Source organism: Chanos chanos, chromosome 16, assembly GCF_902362185.1.
Source record: "Chanos chanos chromosome 16, fChaCha1.1, whole genome shotgun sequence".
Classification (NCBI taxonomy): domain Eukaryota; kingdom Metazoa; phylum Chordata; class Actinopteri; order Gonorynchiformes; family Chanidae; genus Chanos; species Chanos chanos.
The window spans coordinates 10,562,088-10,568,890 of NC_044510.1; positions in this window are offsets into that span (position 1 = coordinate 10,562,088).

Below are 6,803 nucleotides of genomic sequence, written 5' to 3' on the forward strand. Positions count from 1 at the left end.
CTGTGATATAACTGTGAAGTGCATTTTTTGCTGTACATAGATGCTAATTTTTCCGGCCTATTATGTGTTGTAAGACGTCTCTTATGAGGAAGAAAGCGAGAAGACATCTGGCACCGACAACCCCGTGCCATCTGCGACCTCTTTGCCCCCAATAACATCTCCATCGACAAGCACCAGAATCAGAAGGGGTTATTACAGTTCAATAAATACAACACTGGCACTGTGGTCACGGATAGACATTATTTTATGTAACTATGTACATATACTCGGTTGTTGACGACAGTAAGTTTGACTTAGAAGTAGCCATAGTCCTACAGATGCGTCCAAACAAACTTGTGCATTGCAATGTTATGTCCCAGCTGATAAATCAAATCAAAACTGCATTTTAACTGAACTTGTTTCTCTTTAACATGATCCTTTTCACAGGGAAAAGGAAGCCACACCAGCAGGACCTGCTGGGGTATATGGCCAGATCAGATGAAAAGTTCCTGGACAAGTTCCTTGAGCACAGCCAGAGGATGACCGAATCATTCCTGAACAGAATGGAAAGCCAAACCAGTGCTGTGCTTGCCCTCATGGAACGACTGGTTACTACAGTGGAAAAGCAGTAGCAGTAATATCAGACTGCTACAAACTGTTTGTGTGTGTGTGTGTGTGTGTGTGTGTGAGCTTGTATGTTAATTATTTATCGGTAGTCAACTTTTTTGTGTAGTACTTATAAAAATATATAGGTCAGAAAGGTTGACAAAATGTACAAGTTGTTACTTGTTTAAAATTTTTATTGGAACATTTTAGTTTGCACAGCTTTTTTACATGTTCTTCGCACAACTTCTTTACAGCTCTTAAAAACATGCAAGTGTTGAAAATTGTTAAACTGAAAATACAATATGTACAAAATAAAAATTGTTCTCCGCATCATTCGAGTTTTGCAGAATCAATCATCCTGGGTGTTGAAATACTCCATTAGTGCAGTTCGGACATCAGCTCCTTCTTGCTGCCCATGCTCTGGTAAAGTGTATATGGGGGGCTGCATGTAAACATGCATTTCTGGGAGGTCTTCACAAAAGCGATCACCATTTTCTTCAGAAATGTTGTGCAACACACAGCATGTCAGCACCATTTTCTTTATCATGTCCACCTTGCAGTCCTTCCTTTTTAACAGACACCTCCATCTACCTTTAAGCCTCCCAAAGGCTGTTTCCACAACTGATCGCGCACTACTTATTCTGTAGTTAAATTTGCGTTGCTCTGGGTCAGTTTTCCAGTATCTGCAAATGGTTTCATCAGCCATTTCTGCATAGGATAAGCTGGATCTCCAATCAAGAAGTGTCCGATGTCATGTCCGGCAATGTTCACTTTGTTTTGACTCATTATTTGTCCATCGTTCAACCTTTCCCAAAGATTGTCTGAGCACTTGGGCATCATGGATGCTTCCCGCACATACAACTCAGAACAGCCCTTTGCCATTCACAACTGCCTGCAGTATAATGGAGTGCCACCCTTTTTGGTTGAAGTAGTCACTAGCATATTCTTCTGGTGCTATTATAGGAATGTGACTTCCATCTATTGCCCCCACCCATTGAAGCACTCCCCAACGAACGTTAAAAAAACTTGTCATTTCCAAAAACATTCTTTTGTCGGGAACAGGGATGTGTGCAGGAAGACGTACAGGAATTACAGCATTACAAGAATCGTTCAAAGTGTTAAATACTGTGCCTATGCCCACTCCAAAAAGGTGACTCACTGTCCTGTATTCGCCGTTGGTAGCCAGCTTCCAAAGCGCCAAAGCAACTCGCTTTCTCACAGGCACACACAATCGATAAACGGTTTCTCCTCCCGATTATGTGTCCAAGGTGGCGGCATATGTAATCGAATGACTCTGGTGAAACTCTGAAGTTTTGGATGAATTGCGCGATTAAATCCAGGAACTATCATGTCCCACCAATGGCTCGTTCGTGGATATGTCCACACAACAACTTCTGAGATGCCGCAAAATCTAAAGAGAAAGGGACAGCATATGTTTCAAACAATTTGCCAAGAAGTTAGCAGTTGTAATTCATCTGCACTGAAGCTATTGTTCAGCAAACAAACTCTAAAACGATACCTACCTGTTGTCTGATACGCAATCGTCGTTTGGCAAGAATGATGTTTGCAGTCGATACACTCAAGAAACCTTCAAACGCACAGTGTAATGACTCTAACGGGCTATGACAGGTTCCCAAACCTGTGGAAATGCGTGCTGGTGCTCAGCGGGCACCAAGGCGGCTCCGGCACCGGCACCGGCACCAGCACCGCACTAGTGGAAAAGAGCTATCAGAGTTCACCAGCAGATAACAAGCTACATCCATGTGCCTATTTTTCTCACTGTCTTTAGAGGGCACCAAACACCCTTTCATAGTTTGGACAGACCACTGTAACCTGAAGTATTTGATGTCTGCAAGGAGACTCAATTCCCACCAAGCCAGATGGGCCCTGTTTTTTGTTGGATTTAATTTTCAATTATCGTATTGCCCAGGATCGAAGAACATCAAGCCGGATGCATTGTCCCAACAACTCTCTGCAGTCAGGAACCCGGAAGCCTCCAAACCTATTTTTCCCCCTTCACCGCTTGGTGGGTGTGGAGACAAAGGTGAAGGGGGCACTTACTCAAGATCCTGGCCCAGGTATCGGACCTCCAAACTGTCTATTTGTGCCTCTGCATGTTTGTTAACAGGTCCTTGACTGGGGATTTGAGTCACAGATGGCTGGTCACCCAGCGGTTACCAGGACAACAGCGCTGATTCGCTAACATTTCTGGTGGCCCTCCATGAAGGAAGACATCAAGACCTGTGTGGCCACCTGTGAGGTTTGCTCCCATAACAAGCCTGGTAACCAGCCTCCAGCTGGTCTCCTTAGATCACTACCAGTCCCTCATTGCCCATGGTCTAACATTGCAATAGATTTTTATCACTGGACTTCATGGCAATACATGCATACTAATCATTGTTGACTATTTTTTCTAAGGCTGCTCATTTTGTCCCCTTACCCAAGCTCCAGTGTGCCAAGGAGACTGCTGAACTTTTAATGTATCATGTTTTTAGACTACATGGACTACCTAATGACATTTTGTCTGATTGTAGCCCCCAATTCACAGCCCATTTTTGGGAGGCTTTTTGCAAACTAATTGGTGCCTTACCTAGGTTGTCCTCAGGTTACCATCCCCAAACAAATGGCCAGACTGAAAGGACTACTCACAAGCTGGAGGTAGCTCTCCATTGTATGACCGCTCAAGACACTGCTTCCTGGAGCAAGACCTTAATCTGGGTAGAGTACGCCCACGATTCTCTTCCCTCTTCATCCACAGGCCTCTCCCCTTTTCAATGCTGTCTAGGCTATCAACCTCCCCTTTTTCCCATCCAGGTGGAGGAAGTGGCAGTTCCATCTGCCCAAACCTTCATTTGTTGGTGCTGCAGAGTCTGGGCCCAAGCCCGTTCCTGTCTCCTATGTACCACCACCGCTATAGGAAACAAGCAGATCATCATCTGCTCTGCTGCTCCTGCCTACTGGGTCAGCCAGAGGGTCATGCTGTCAACCACTAACCACTAATCTCTCAAGGTCACGTCATGCAAACTGGCACCTAGATTTGTTGGTTCTTTCCCCAATTTCAACGTTACAAATCCAGTCACAGTCTGGCTCTCTCTACCACTCGCCATGTGTTGAATTCACCCAGCCTTCCATGTTTCCCAGATCAAACCCTTAGTCTCTAGACCCTTCTCCCATCCCTCTACACCTCCCCCTCCTCCAAGGATCATTGATGGTGGCGAAGTGTACACAGACATCTGCTGAAGGTCTGCCGCTGCAGCAGAGGGCTGCAATACCTGGCTGACTGGGAGGGATATGGTCCAGACGAGAGAAGCTGGATACCTGCCAGGTTAATCCTTGACAAGTCTCTCATCATAGAGTTTCATCAAAAGCACCCTGGGGCCATTCCTAAGATACCTGGTGATGTCCATGGGGGGAGGGGTACTGTCACGATCCAACCCAGTCCTTTTACTTCTTAGCTATGTTTTCCCTCTCATTTGTGTGTATGTTCTGTTCCACTGAATTCCACTCCAGGTTCATGCAATTCCTGTTGCTCCCAGACCGCATGAGTGGCAGCTGACTTCACCTATCACCAGCATTCTCTCCACTCACCTGATCCTCATCTCTTCATTACAGACTGTTTAAAAGCCATGTTAAATCTTCTTTTTCTTGCCATATTATCTTGTCAGCTTTTGGAGGATTTTCTAGCCTTTTTTTCATGATTTCTCTGGTTTTTTGTTAATGTTTTTGTCTACTGCTTGTTTTTGGATTGTCGCTCTTGCCTTGACCTCTTGTTTTCGTGATTCTCTGGACTGTTTGCCTTCTGTACTTGCTGACTGAGTACTCTGTACCTCTGTCTTGGATTTGACTGTTCTCTGGTTTTTGTGCCTTGCTTGGATTTTTACTATGATTTTTGCGTGCTCCCTTGGTTTCCTTGTGCCTTTTTGCCTGGTCTCCTGTGTACAGACTCTTTGATTACCCTTTTGGATTCTGTCTGCCACTTTCTGTATTGAAAATTACTTTTATTGAACTCTTGCCTAAGAGGCTGCTTCTGGGTTCAGTAAACTACACCCCAGGCCTCACAGGCCATGACACTATGCTTGGCTGTACATATTTGACCTGAATATAGAAATACTTTGGTATTCTGTGTCCAGAAATGGAGGCATAGGTTTTGTTTAATGTTCTGACTTGTCTATTCAGAAATTCCACCAGCTTTGTTCCACCGGCAAGACTTGGTCTACTACAAATGCTCTGACCTTTGGAACATGGTTATATATTTATTAAATCCTTCTATTTCAAAAATGTTCTTCAGGACGAGGTGGTATTTATAGAGTTTGGCTGACGTCCCGATTGGAGCTATAGCCACTCTATGCTGCTAAGTTATGAATTCACTCTCAATTAATTTAACATTAAGCAGCATATGTGATGACCAACCCCCTAAGCAGTGAGAGCACTATTCCTGTTCATTCATTCAAAGCCGCTTATCCTAATTAGGGTCACAGGGGTGCTGGGGCCCATCCCAGCATTCATTTGGAAAAAGGTGGGGAAACACCTTGGACAGGTCTCCAGTCCATCGCAGGGCAGACACACAGACAAACACAATCACACACACATTCACACCTAGGGGCAATTTAGTATGTCCAGTTTGCCTGACTTACATGTCTTTGGACTGTGGGAGGAAACGGGGAGATAACTGGAACTCCCGGAGGAAACCCATGGAGACATGGGGTGAACATGCAAACCCCACACAGAAAGGACTCTGGCCGCCCGGCCAGGATGTCTTGACAGTTAAGCTAACTTTTTTTCTAGATAACAAGCTTGATCTCATGACTTGAACACAGTCTAACATAATAATAATAACAACACTAATAACAATAATAACAATAGTCATAACAATAATAACAATAATAGTAATAAACATGAACAGCTATTATGGCCAAACTCTACTCATCTGAAAGCTCGTCCTGCTCCTATAAACTGACTGCTTAAGTGCACATAGATGTACGTATTAAGTTTACATGTACAGTTGATGTACTAATGATTACACAGCTGTTAATACATGGCATGTGAACAGTCAGCTCTCAATTACTCTCTCTCTCTCTCTCTCTCTCTCTCTCTCTCTCGCTCTGTCACACGCATACACACACACACACACACACACTCACTTAGTTACTATGCTCTAACAGCGACAATGAGTACGTGGTTACTGGACTCCTGCGGGACTAGTGCAGTTTTCATAAGACTGGGTTTAAATCTGATGTTGGATCAGTAGACACTTAAAACGTGCGCAACCGCTGACTTTTGTTTGTTTCCCGACGATCCAAAAAGGCCCTCCTGAACATTTGTCCGCCTACACACTGTCGAAGCTGATTGAATATACGGTTTGGTAGTCCGTTCTAAGCCTCATGTCGTGAAGAATAAAAAAAGAAAATACATCGTTTAGGCTACTGTAAGCAAAACAGGAACCTGCAGGAATGGTGGACAGTATATGCATAAACTGACTCCGCTCACACTGAATAAACGGAATGCTTAAGAGGGGAAGTCCAAGGCTGAGTTGCATTCCTTTTAAATATTCAAATTATAAGCAAATAAATTGAAGGACTTGGGGGGGAAAAACAGAGGTTGTGACACTAACTATAGTGAGGAGACACAACACACGCATGGTTAACGACTTTATTTACCCATATAAAATGTATTAGATTATAAATTGCTTAAATGCACGTTAAAGACGATGCGCATACCTTCATTTCGTTGTTTCGTTTCGTTCTCTCTTCGTTGCTCACTTAGATATTTTAAGAACAAGAGAAATTTCAGCAGTCTGTCCTACATGTCTTTGAAAATGCAACCAAGAAAAAAAAAAAAAAGATCCGTTAGAATCAGCCTCTCACTTCTGCATACCGTGTGGTTTGGGGTGTTAGTAGCAGCATTGAGAGGTGATATTTTCTTGTATTTTCTCTGTTTGCTAAGTACACATCAGATGTATCATTGTATTGCAGTAGCCACCCACCCTCTCTATAAAGACAAAAGCCCCCTTCTCTGCCACTCACCACATGAAGTGAGAAGCATCTATAGCTTTTTGTAATCCTCTCTGTTACCAAAAAAAAAAAAAAAAAAAAAAATCACTTAAAAATGAAAAAAAGTGAACTGAATTGCCTGATGAAATCTAAACTTCATTTAGATCATACTGACCAGATCAGATCATGTTCTTCAAAGTAAAATATTATGAATTTGATAATAGGCCA